The sequence below is a fragment of the Thermobia domestica genome, chromosome 11 (genome assembly GCF_964235325.1).
Source record: "Thermobia domestica chromosome 11, izTheDome1.hap1.1, whole genome shotgun sequence".
In the NCBI taxonomy this organism is placed as follows: domain Eukaryota; kingdom Metazoa; phylum Arthropoda; class Insecta; order Zygentoma; family Lepismatidae; genus Thermobia; species Thermobia domestica.
Window position 1 is genome coordinate 144080862 of NC_137464.1, and position 14273 is coordinate 144095134.

Here is a 14273-nt window from a genome sequence, read left to right on the forward strand (position 1 = left end):
ATCAGGTAGGCTTAGTTTCTTTATTATTTGTCCTTAATATCTTCTTACTTATTCTTAAGCTCGGAACAGCCGAAGCAAATCTATAAGCTTGAATATTATACTCGACCAATGCAGGGGTGTATATCTACTTTTGGGCACCCTATATATATGGGCTACTTTAATATTTTCAATCTTTTTCTCTGCCGTTTGTTTCCAAGATATCAAATTGAAATTTTGCACACGCATTGTGCACATAACTACGTATTTTTCACGAAATTTTCAGATCCCTACTTGAACCCAGGCCCAGGGAGCGGGGCGAAATGTTCCGGGGATGATTTTCAGAAAAAAATCCGGCTTTTCCTGAATTTCCCGGTTCAGGTGTATGATACGGAGATGTGAGTGGTACCGTCGGAATGGGCGCGTTAGTCCCCGGCTACTTTAAGCGATCGCAAAGCGTATTTATTGCTCCTGCGTATGCTTGAAATACGCTGACCATGTATTTAAATCTGACCGGCTAAACATGAACGCGAAAGCAATAAAATCGCTGAAAAAACGCCGGCTCGAGCGTATTTGGTGCAGGTCGGAACAATAGACCGCCTGCTGTTTAAAAGATTTCAAAAGGAAGGACAGAAAAGAAAGACGTGTTGCCAGGCAAGGGGATTGTAGCAAGAAACAGCTGCTTGGAAGACGCTTTGTGCAGAGAATGGAACTCTGCTATTATAAAGTATATGTGTATAACAAAAGAAAATTCACAAAAATAGAAGGAAATTCCGAAAAATTAGCTAATTACAGAAAAATCTGTAACACAATAGGGTGATTTCTCGTGATACACTTGATTGACAGTTAGGTGATGCCATGGTAATCTATAAGCAAAATATTTGGCTTTAGGCAAAAGATGAAACAACGAAATAACTTGAATTTGAGCCCCTATCTCCGAAGCTCGAACTCCACCCCCAAACAGATAACCACAAGTGTAATCACAAAGAGAAATTATCAGTTGTGTTTGAAAACGTGTCCTGTGTACATATCCAGTCATGGTTAGTGTGTTTAACACAGAGGCGTTTATAATCGAAATACAAAATATGCCATGCCTATATGATTTAAGAGATCCGAACTACATGAATCGTGACTTAAAAATAAAAATGTGAAGAGAAGTGGCTGCGATATTTGTTCCAGACTGAAAGGGAATGGAACGGAATTCTCAGAATGAAGAAGGTAAGAATATTCTTATTTTATGATTTCATTTAATACTGTTAAGTAGAGCTACATCGAGCCAAATTGATGTTCACTATGAATAATAATAATAATAATAATAATAATAATAATAATAATAATAATAATAATAATAATAATAATAATAATAATAATAATAATAATAGTAATAATAAATACTTTGTTAAAGTTGTGCCAACTTCCAATATACCTAATATATACCAAACCTTCAGGCGCAACAGTCCGAAAGGGCCAGGGTCGCCTATGCGTCATTTTATGGGGTGGATGATGGAACAATTGCTCTTAGATGGTTTAAGCCATAGATGTGTGCACAGTAGAAAGGCGGAAAATGCCACCTCTAATAGTTTGGTACTTAGGTATATCGAAAATGTTTTAAACAGCAAAGACCATAATTTTAAATTGGGGTTCAATACATCTTATTCTCTTTCCAGTCTTTGAAATGACCGAAAAACTACGTTGCCAAATTATTTCGAAACTTAGTTTTGTAAAACAAACACATAATGTTTCAGTTTCCAGACATTTCTTTCCATGCAGCTTAGAAATATTCCTGGGAAAGATATGTTTATTTTATTTTATTTATTTATTTTAACTGTAACTGCTCGTGTTTTATCAACTTTGTTCTGAAACTGAAAATAAGGTGCTAAAATTGGAAGAGAGTAGGAATTTCAGAAGAAGCCAAAATCATGAGAGGAAAAAAATTAAAAGATTAAACCAGAGAATTGGTTAAAAATATCATGATGTAAATTTTATACTTGGTGGCTTGGAATTTAGCGGTCCTTTCAGCACCGAAGCTATACAAGATGTGAACCTACAGTTTAAGGTGGAATCTAAACTACCTTTATGCGCTGAAACTTTTCAATGATCTCCCACAGGATTCGAATCCGGAACCCCATTCTCCAAAGGCACGTGCATAGCTAGTAAAGTATAAAGTAGTGTAAATGTTGGAAGTTATTGATTGGGGTCTAATATTTGTTTTCGATACAGAGGATATCTTTAAGAAAATGCCTCTTGCTTCGTCTCTTTCGACTATATCAGCGAGGCTACATCAGACGTGAACTACAGCTCAACGTGGGACCCTAACCACATAACCTTCTGCCTAGAATCGAATCCAGGTCTACCACTTCTGGCGCGGGAAATGAAAAGAAAAGACCTGGAAACCCTGACTGGCTCATAGTATGATTTACAACTTTGGTGAAACTAAAATTACCGTTTAGCCACTTAGGCCGCGTTCACTGTGGGGGGTAACGCTTTGTCGACTAGCCTAGTCCTTATACTGAAGAAAATGGCGTTTGAATTATGACCCTAGGCCAAATAGTAATGACGCAGTAATATTCGCCTTCAGATTTTCAATTTTTTTCCCGCGCTTTGGTTTCAAGATAGAAGAATGAAATATTGAACAAGCATTGTGTACATAACTACGTATTTGTCAAGATTTTTCAGAACCCTACGTGAACGATTTTGAAAAAATAAAAAAAAAACTCGTGGTTTTCCCCGTTTCTGCTTTATAATACGGACAAGCGGGTGGTACCTTTAGAAAGGATGCTCTATTCTGAAAAGAACGAGGTATGAACCATGATCCAACGATAAATAGTAAGGAAGCAACATCTGTTGGACTGAACAGTAAGTACGTCAGAAAGTTTTACTTGGGGGGGTGTTCAAAATAAAAGAGGGGGTGCTCTCAGAATAGTGATATACATTTTTTGAACAAACTCAAAGAAAACAGTATATTTTGTTACGCAACTATTGCAATACTACTACTACTACTACTACTACTACTACTACTACTACTACTACTACTACTACTACTACTACTACTACTAATAATAATAATAATAATAATAATAATAATAATAATAATAATATCAGATCTTCTCGGTGATAGGTTCAATAAAGTAAGTTCAGACATTTGAGCATTTATTATTATTATTAAACTAAGTAATACAGTGAAACCTCTCAAAACGGACATCGGTGGAACCGATTATTTGTCCGTAAATAAGAGGTGTCCCTAAAAGGAAGGGTTGTCTCTCATAACACCACACCACACATATTTATAGCATGGAAGAATAAGAAAGTTTGTCCTCTTATGAAGGTGTTCAATATTGAGAGGTGACCGTTAAGAAAGGTTTCACTGTATTAGGAATTAACCACCACTATTTTACCCAGTAATTACTTGTGAATTGATTACATACGAATTATTGTAATTATTTTGCAAAATTCTGCTATTATTTCAATTTATTCACCCCCAGCATGTTTTAGCGGGTGATTTTTTTCCAAATTATTAATTCCCTCTTCCCATGCTGAAATCACATTCGTTTAGTAATTAGTACTATACATAGTTGCAATTTCATTATTTTAATATTCTAACCCTGTTGTCAACGTTAATTGTTGTAATATTATTTGATCTCTTAATCTCCGTTCCTGCCCCTTCCTGGCTACGTTATTGGCTTTGAATATCTTTCATAACAAAATTATTCATTCATTTAATTGTTTTCCAGAAATCCAGTTTTTCAATTTACGAATATTTTCTATCTCTGTTTTTTTTTTCTTTCTTTCTTTTTCAATATAACCTAATTTTAATAATCCCAGGGCTCATAGTGGCCTGGTCTCTTGTAAATACTTGAAAAGTGACCAAAAACACATGAAAAAGTGACCAAAATCTCATCATGCCCCTTTTTTTCCTTTGTCAATTTCTCCGTCACTTCTCTCTTTGTTTATTGTTTTGTTTCTTCTTTTTGAGCTTCCTCCTTTTTTAGGTTTTCTAAGTATGCTTTGTAGTTACGGTAACCAGACTTAGCAGATGTAAAAAGCTTCTGAGTAAGTGGAACTAGGTCTCGCCTATTTCCGAATTTCTTCATCCCAGACAATATATTTAACTTAGAATTGAGAGTTCTAAAAGCCATGAAATATTCAAATTCATCACCTACTCTTAAGAACATACAAGAAGCATAATACAAGACGAACATGATGAACCACACAATAACAAACACACACAACGTTCAGTGGAGCGTTAACTATTACGAGAGAAAACTAAAAGATTATTATGATAGAAGAAAGTATAGACCCAGAAGAGTTGTCAACCCCACCTTGAGAGCTTAGGCATCCACCAATCATCCACTGCGCTTTAGAAACAATAAAAGCTGAAGTGAGAATAAAACTGACTGTTTCACATGTGGCAGCAAGTATTAAAGCTTTCAGAAGAGTAATGATTAACAAGTTTCTGCCATTTCCCATTTGTTTTTATATTTTTCTTAGAAAACTGCCAATAAAAAACATAAATCACACGAAAAAGTCACTTTACCTCCCAAAAATGTAACTTTTAGTGACATTTTTTTAAAGTAACTTTTAGTGACCAACTTGATAAAAAGTAAATTTTAGTTTAAAAAGTGAATCGCTATGAGCCCTGTTCCGCTCAATGAATTTACGTGAATAAAAATAATACTTTACAAAAAATTAAGCTAGCGATGAATGCGTTCCTGCATAACACTAGACTCAGTCTAAAATATATACAATTCTTACTTCGATCGATCTCTTCATTTCTAAAAACGTTTTGAATACATTCTTCTAACTTCCGTCCTTTGATACACCACTTGCAGAGCAGACCCGAAACCAGCCACAGAGCTTTGGTGGGGGAGGGGGGCATGAATATATTATGAGGGGCCAAGTTCACAAAAATTCTCTTACAAATATCTAAATTCTGCATTTTGTATTGAGGTCTGGGGGGGCCATGAAAAGTTTAGGGAGAGCCAGCCCCCCTAGCCCCCTCTAGTTGCGGGCCTGTTGCAGAGTAGCACTTACCAACTGAATCTGGTATAGGCTTATTATTATATTGTCACATTTTTCCTAATTGAGGAGGAGGTAGGTGAATGACCGCTCAAGACCAGGGGCGGCGGTTGGACGTTAAAAGAGGGGGGGTCAAGACATGATCTGAATATTTGCATATAAATGTTACTTTTTCTGGTTGTTTCTGACATTTTGTTTGACGAAAGGTTGTATATCTAATCGGATACTATCTTTTTCAGTTAAAGTACCGTATATCGTATTTCATATTTTATTAAGTAAATTGACAAAAGCAACGCAAGTAGGACTAGTCCTTTGTACTCCTAAACAACGAAAGTGTAAGAAGAGATTTGGTTCCTTGCTCACGAATATTCTAAAATTCTGTCTGGAAAACTGAGTGATCAGATTATTGAATAACAAATTAGCAAAACAAATAAATAGAAAGGATAATATTAATCATAGTAATGTATAATGATGCTTGTTTTGCAAAAGTTATATTGAAGCAGGGATTAATGAACAACTTAATTTTTAATTCCACACATGCTATTAAATGTGTATTATTACTCTTAGAAAATGAAAGACAGTAAATACTACAAGCATATGCTACGACATTTAAAGAATATTTGCTTTTGCAACTTCCCGAAACATGTTCGTTGCCACTAGTTGCAGTTTTCACTTTCTTGGAGCCCATCAAAACACAATACTTAGAATCACTTCATACTCCAGTTATATAAAATTATCCTAAAACCTAGAATTACGTTGAATTCACTAAATTTAATTGCATATACACTCGTACACCCCTAACATACCACTTCACTCGTATATTACACTACAAAACAATGGAAAAGGTAGAAGTTGTTTCTTATTATGCTGTTTTCCCTTACATTTTAGGAATTGACAACTTTGTGCAAGTAAAGAATAACTTGTGAAAGATTTTTCTTTTCGAAATGTTCTCTCAATTAGTTAAAAAGCGGCTGACTAACATATCGAGCCCTTGTAAGAAGTGAAAGTATGCTGAAATTGTTGTACTCCAATAGGCTAATTTTGGGTTATTTTCTGTAGCAATCAAAACGCAATTCTTGTAGTTTTCTTTACTCCACGGGAACACAACCAATACGCACTCGCCGAACGGCAAATATATGGCACCATTTTTTCTATGAGCCAATAATACAGTAGGACATCGATAATCCGAACTAATTGGGACCACAGGTTGTTCGGATTTTCAAATTCTTCGGATTTTCGAAAATGACCAAGAAAATGCCACTTAGGCTTAACTATACTGTATGGTATGCTCTTTTATCGATACAGTGGTTATACAGTACATACAGTAACTACAATACCGTACGTAAAGCTACATACACTTAATGTTTCTGAAGAACCTGCTCGTACATTAAATTACACTGTTCTTGTAACTCACACATAAAACTTAACTTGTATAGGCCTAAGAGAAAATAAAAATAAAAATATGTATGACAAACAATTACATATGAATGAGCTTTCGTACAAACACTGACTTCACACAAGTTTGTGTATCGCTAGCGCTAAGACAAAATGTAAAAAGCTCCTAGGGATCGCGTTCGGATTTTAGACGTTCGGATTAGACGTTCTCCTGTACATACATAAACTTTCCATTTCTAAATGAAACTATATATATTAACACTGCAGTGGTCGCGCTTTTCAGATTACGTGTTTGGTCGCGCGGATCACTGTTCTTTTCACAGGGTTATATTTATAAGTACTGTTATTATATGGTGGGTGGAGAGTATAAAGCAAAGTATAACGCACATTTTAATATTTTTTATTATTTAAAGAAAAACATACTTATTTATAAGACTTTTTGTAATTTTAACAAAACTCATAACAAACTTATAACTAAACTTATTCATTTTATTCTCAATCGGGCAAGCAAACGCCCCAACAGGTGTATGAGCACTTTTAGCATTACCCTGAGGGACAGGTGCATGAAAAGGAGGTATTATATTGGTATATGGAACTCTAGAAGTACGTGACAATTGAGGCTTCAAATACCAGCGGGTTGGCTCTCTTTTCTTACATTTTCCCTATCTATGTATCTATCACTTAGTTGAGGTAGTTGAGGTTCTGCTGCAGCCTCTGCTTCTTCGTTTTGTTGATCTCCATTACTGTCGAATTCAGAAGAAACTTCATTATCAATCAAGAGGTCTTCCTCTACTCCGTCTGGGTCTTCTATACCAACAATGCTTTCACAATCACTCTCTGTTTCATTTAAGCATTTACGTATCTGTTCACGGTCTATTTTCGACATTTTAAACATTAATTATACCGAACATATAGAAAACAAACACGGTGATACAAAAAACCAAAATGGTCAAGTTTTTAAAAATGTAGTCCGTGTTTGGTCGCGTGGATCACAATAGTGATCCAACTATAAAAACGAGCACCCAATAGACGCACTTTTGACAGCAGGAAAGCTGTGACAGCACTGGTCTGTTTCACATGATGTGGGTGGAAGGTAGATGGCTGCTCAAAGTCAAGCCTTCTACCAACTCCTAGTGGCAACAAAAGATACACCCCTGGATCACAATAGTGATCCGCGCGACCACTGCAGTGTTAATGGGTTACTTCAAAAAAGTGCGGGGGCATCTGCCCCCCTTTGCTCCCCCTAATCGCCGCCCATGCTCAAGACGTTGCCAATTTCAGTCATCTGCATCTGTCTATCAATCTCTTTTCTCGGAAACGACCGCGGAGCCCAGGAGGGTAGGTATGAGCGGTCTGTATTGTCAATTGTTTCGACAATGAGGTCATGTGGTTCTCGAAGCCGTACATGAGAACGACGTCGCTTCGTATTTTGAAGTGAAATAAATAAATAAGAATATTGCCTTCTTTCCTATACGTTAAACCTTTTTTAACTTGATGTAATAAATAACCTATATGATACTGATTGATACAATTGGATTTGGGGAGTACTCCTTTTCCATCTAGGGGTGTATGAAAGAAATTTGGGGGTGTTAGGAGGGTGTTGGGGGTGTGTAGATTACTCCCTGGGACTGAAAGTCTAAAATTTAAGTCAAAAAGTGAAATTCTGAAAGGGTTAATATTGTTATATACTTATATTCATTTTACGTGTCCTATCAGTGACTTCGGCGGCAGGATTTAGGAATATTATAGCTACCTGCTTCATGGCTCGGAGCATGGGCGTCTCTTGCAAGTTAAAATTGGGGGGCACGGGGTCGACTACAATGCTACTAGACCCCAACTGAATTTACGTCAAAATTATGAGTAAATGGTAATTTACTTGAATTGTGAAATAACTGGATCATTATATTACCTTTAACATTATAATCGATAGGTTAAGAATGACGTATTTCTACCAGTATTTGTTGTTCATTTGTTTCCGATGGGTGACAAAGTCGTAAGCTGATGTGGAACTTACTATGATTATGTTTTACATTGACTTCTAAATATTATAATGGAGAGGATTGCATTTTTCTTTTTTTCTTTTCTTTTTAATTTTTGAGAGAGTGAAATGTAAAGACCAAACAAATCAAAGTTAAGTAACAGAGAGAAAATTATTTGCATCAAAATAAAATTGAATATCCACCAGCCTATGCTTTCTGTACGTACTAGATGCATTTTTTGAACCGAAAATGTGAGTTTTAGATCCTTACAGCAGTGATAAAATCACTTAACTCACCCATTCACCGTAATTTTCTTACATTACTGCTAAAAATTTAAGTCTAGATACAATATGGCTTTTAGGTAATTCCTTCGCCTTGACATAGCAATTATACTCTTAATACTATCCATTAATTTATTCTTTTCCTAACTTCCTTGTTTTCTTTCTACCATACCTCCTACAGGTCATTCGGAATATAATTTATTCTCCAACAATGTCTTAATATCTTCTCAATTACTTCTATTTATATTCTTTTTACTCATTATTCCCCATGTACAGCCACCAGCAAAAGTATCTCCCCCTAAGTGCTCTTATTCCATTATTCTAGGGATGCGCGGTCGGTTTACTGTATTCGAAAAATGGAAGGGGAGGAAGGGTGAATTTATATTTTATGGGGAGGCAACATTGTAAGTAATATAAACAATACATACCGCTTCCGACACTGTACTAAAGCATTTTAGCGGTATATTACTAGATATATCCTGACCCTCATCCCACCTCAAGTTGTAAAGGGAAAAGGGACAAGACTGCGCATTTGAATTTCAGTTCACAATAATAAAACCAGTGGGCAAGTAAACAGTCTTTTGTAGGATCGTGTTGTACTTCTTGAAATTATTTTTGAACATTTCTGTGAATTCAACGACAACGCAAAACGAGCAACAGAAATACTCCAACCAGTGGCGTAGCAGCTGCCCCCGCAACCCCCGCAGTGCGGGGGGGCCCCGAGGTATAGAGGGCCCCGAAGTCTTGCAATGAATAAAGATTTAAGGAATTAGAACTTCAACCTTACTTCTGTCGGCTTTACAACTAGGGCCCCTTCTCTATACTTTGCGGGGGGACCTGCAAAAGTGTGCTACGCCACTGACTCCAACCATTAAATGTTCATTCTTTGCATGTTCTCCTGAGAAAAGAATGAAATTATGCTAAATTTGACGAAGATGCTAGATTGTAAAGGCGTGTGAACAATGCTACATTAAGCACTAAGTGCAAGATGTGGCTTAATGCTAGATGTGTCAGTTCCTAAACAAACGCGCCAAGAATACTTGGAGTTGCCTGTTATACAATAAACGGAAGTATTTCTCCAGAAGGAAGAGAGACTGTTCTAAAGGGAAAAAATAAAGTCCCCTCTCTAGAACTTTTTTCAAAACTGCTATTTAAGCTTTCCATTGGCTGAGTGGTAGAGCGTTCACCTCCGGTGCTTGGGATCCCTGGTTCGATCCCAGCTCGTGTTGTGTGAACTTTATGGTGGACAAACACCGTGCTCGTGGGTTTTCTCGGGGTCCTGTTTCCTTCCACTTTCTTCATTCCACCATTCCATTCATTTCTCATCATCACCGTCTCCTTTAGCCTAACCGGCGTAATCGTGGGACGTAAAAGTTAGATTCCATTCCATTATATTAGAGTTGTAACTAAAGCATACTGTAGAAATGGTTAGTCTTGTCTTCAAGCTAAAATAGATAGAAAATATCTTCTAATTAATACACATTGTTCACATTTATAATAGGGCCGCGGTGGCTCAGTGGTAGAGTGTTCACCTCTGGTGCTTGGGGTCCCGGGTTCGATCCCACTCCCCACCAAGTGAACTTTGTGGTGGACAAACACCGTGTGCGTGATTTTTCTCGGGGTTCTCCTGTTTCCTCCCGCATTCCACCATTCATTACTCATCATCACCGTCTCCTTTAGCCTCATCGGCATAACCGTGGGACGTAAAACTCAAAGATTTCATTTCATTTTTTCACATTTATAATACATTGTTCACGTTTACAATATATAACAAGCAACAAACGCAAAGAACATATTTGCATACTCAATGATTATATATGAATTATACCAATACACTATAAAATAGATTTCAAATAAGAACGAAAATTGAGATCTTGTATATCCTACTTGTTAATAATACCAAATAACCCACATATGTATATCATATGTACAGATTTTTAAAAAAAACAATGGAAACAGCAAAGGCCACAAACCGTGCCATTGCATGTGGAGGGGCATAATGTTGCATGGACATACCGACCTTCCAATATTTGAATGCAGTACACTCGCCAGTCAACGTTATTGTGATACTGCACTCCTTCCCCAAGTGTGTCTTTTAAAAGGTGCACTCGGTGCCAACTTATCCTTCATAGATGACTGCGCGTTCGCATCGAATAGAGTAGCTAACAAAACTCTTGGAAAGAAGATATTCGGCGAATTGACTGAATTATCCCTTCCCTCAACTTAAATCCCATCGTGCGTATTTGGGATGCTATGGGGAGACATCTTGCAACACGTCCAGTTGCACCAAGGACCATCCAGCAATTGTCAACAGCGGTGGTGGAGGAATGGAGCTCCATATCTCAACAACTCATTACCAACCTTGTAAGTAGCATGGGCGTATAGTGCAGAGCATGCACCACTGTCTGTGGTGATCACAGAACCTTGTAAGGACCATCTAATATCTTCTGTAATGTGTGAGGAGACATCATGAGTCGCAGTGATTTCAGCGTTGACTTTGAATAAAAGTGTCATTTTTTCTAATAATATGTTTTTTTTTTTTGTCATCATCATAGGTATTCTGCCTTTATTGACAGGTCACATGCCGCAGCTGAGAAGCTTCCATGCTCCACGGTCCTACGCTAACTTCTTCGCCTTCGCGTATGATCTTTCTGTTTTTATATCATCCATTAATTGTAGTCTCCTTCGCCCCCTCCCTCTCTTTCCCGCCACCATACCCTCTAGGACGTCCCTCATGATACAATCTCTTCTTAGGCAATGTCCCAACCAGTTTCTCTTCCTCTTCCTAATAATATCTAAAAGTGTTCTTTTCTCAACCATCTTATCTGCAAATCTTACGCATCTAATCATTCTACCTCCTACCGAAATGCCATCATCATCATGTAAACTCTTTTTCACTATCTCTTCTAGGTAGACATTAAATAGTGTTGGCGAGAGGCAGCATCCTTGTCGAACTCCCCTTCCAATTGCACTCTCTTCCGTCAGTTCTTCCCCTATCCTAACACTTACTTGTTGGTTCATATATAAGTTTCTTATGAGTCTTCTATCTTTCCATTCCAACCCTATCTTCGTTAGAACTCCCAAAAACAATTTCCAATTCACGCGGTCAAAATCCTTTCCTAGATCAATAAATCAAATAAAAGATAACATACACCTCTTTCCCTTTTTCTATAAATCTTTCACCGATCGCCCTTAATAATCCAATTTCATCTCTTGTGCCCTTGCCTCTTCTGAACCCGAACTGCTCCTCCTGAACTTCTTTATTTGTTCTTTCATATAACTTTCTGTTCAGTATTCGGAGCAGAATTTTAGCTGCATGAGATATGAGACTAATAGTTCTATAATCCTCACATCTCTTTGGGTTCGATTTCTTAGCCATCGGTATCATGATCGTTTTTAGAAAGTCTCTTGGCCATTCTCCTGTTTCATATATTTCATTGCATAGTCGGAACAATTCTTCCTTTCCCTTGTCTCCTATATTTTTAATGAATTTGATTGGTATGTTATCTATTCCGGTTGTCTTTCCATTCCTAATCTCAGATATAACCTTTTCAAACTCATCCCTAAGAATACTAAATCCTTTATCATCCTCGCCTACTTCATTTTCTACTTCAACATTTAGGCTGTACGGTCTAACCCTACTCTCATATAAGTCTTTTTTTCTCTGTCTGTCTTCCCCCCATTAATACTTTCTCGTCCAATAGTCCTTACGAAGCCATCTCCTCCCGGAGATCCGAATGCGGGGATGTTTTTTTGTATTGCTTCCTATATCATATTTCTATGCACGATTCAAGTTCCACCAATCTATACCACTTCTGGAATATGAGACTTACTTTCGCAAGTGACATAGCACGCGGAATTTACCTTTGTCCTAAGAGTTGCACAACAGTATATATCTAGGTACATATAGTAGCAGAAGTGTCCCAGTTACGTAAGGAAGGATAAAGTTTAATGAATAAAATCCCAGAAATTTCAGTGTTATAGGAAATAACTTCTTTCCTCTAAAAACGGGAAAACTGGAATATGTGTCCGCTCATTCTTATTAAGAAGCTTAAACTAACTAACTAACTAACTCTATGGCCTATGGAACCCGGAGGTTCAATGCCGCGTTCACAAAAGCTCTCCACTGACTTCTATCCTTAGCTAACTGCATCCAGTTTCTACTTTGTATTCTAATCTCTGCGAGATCCATCTTAATATTGTCCTCCCATCTGCGCCTAGGTCTTCCTAACGGTCGTTTTCCAATTGGCCTTCTAGTCAAGACTTTGAAAGGGTTTCTACTTTCTTCCATTCTAGCTACATGACCCGCCCACCTAAGCCTCCTAGACTTGACGACCCGAACAATGTTGGGTAAACCATATAAATTATCTAGTTCCTCGTTATGAAGTTTCCGCCATTCCCCATTCCCGTTCCTCTTGGGTCCGAATATTCGTCTCAGGATCTTGTTCTCAAATACTTTCAGTTTATGTTCTTCCCTCAGAGTAAGTGACCATGTTTCGCAGCCATACAGAACAACAGGCATGATTATCGTTTTATAGATTTTAAGCTTCAAATTCCTCGACAGAATTCGCGACGACAAGAGATTTTGAACCGAATAGTAACACGAATTCCCTGCTTTTAGTAGACATTTAATTTCTCCGTGAATATGATTTTCGTCTGTTAATATTGATCCTAGATATTTGATACTATCCACTTTATCAAAAGTATTATTTAATATTTTAACGCGTCCATAATTTGCTGTATTCCGGTCCCGACGCACTTCCATGTATTTAGTTTTATCTGCATTTACTTCTAAACCCATATCCCTGCAAGCGTTTAATAAGATATCTGCATTTCTTTGTATTGTTCTCTTATCATCCCCTATTAAATTTACATCATCAGCATATGCCATAACCTGGTGAATACCGTTCAACTCTAGGCCCTGGTTGCTATCTTTGATTTTCCTTATAGCATATTCAAGAACGAAATTAAATAATAATGGCGACAACGCATCTCCTTGCTTCAAGCCATTTTCGACGTGAAAGCTCGTGGACAAAAATTTTCCTACCCGGACTTTACTTTGGGATTCATTTAAACATATCTTAATTAATCTAATTAGCTTTCTCGGTATTCCAAGTTCTGTAAGAACATTGTATAATGTTTCTCTCCTAACCGAGTCGTACGCCTTTCTAAAATCAATAAATAATTGATGTACCGGGGTATTGTATTCCCACTTTTTTTCGAGTATTTGGCGAATGGTAAATATTTGGTCGATAGTTGATCGATTTCGTCTGAATCCGCACTGATAATCTCCAATAATTTCATCTGCGTATAAAGTCAGTTTTGCTAATAAAATATTTGAAAGGATTTTATAGGATGTTGACAGAAGAGAAATGCCTCGATAATTATTACAGTCAGTTTTGTCGCCTTTGTTGTGAATTGGAACAATGATTGATTCTTTCCACTCTTGTGGCAATTCTTCCTTGTTCCAGATAAGGAGAATGAGTTTGTGTATCTTCTTCCACAATTTTTCTCCTCCAGCTAAAATTAACTCAGCCGGAATTTCATCTACACCCGGAGATTTCTGTTTTTTTTTTTAATTTCTTTATAGCGGTTTCTACTTCTATTCGGTGGGGTTCTGGATATA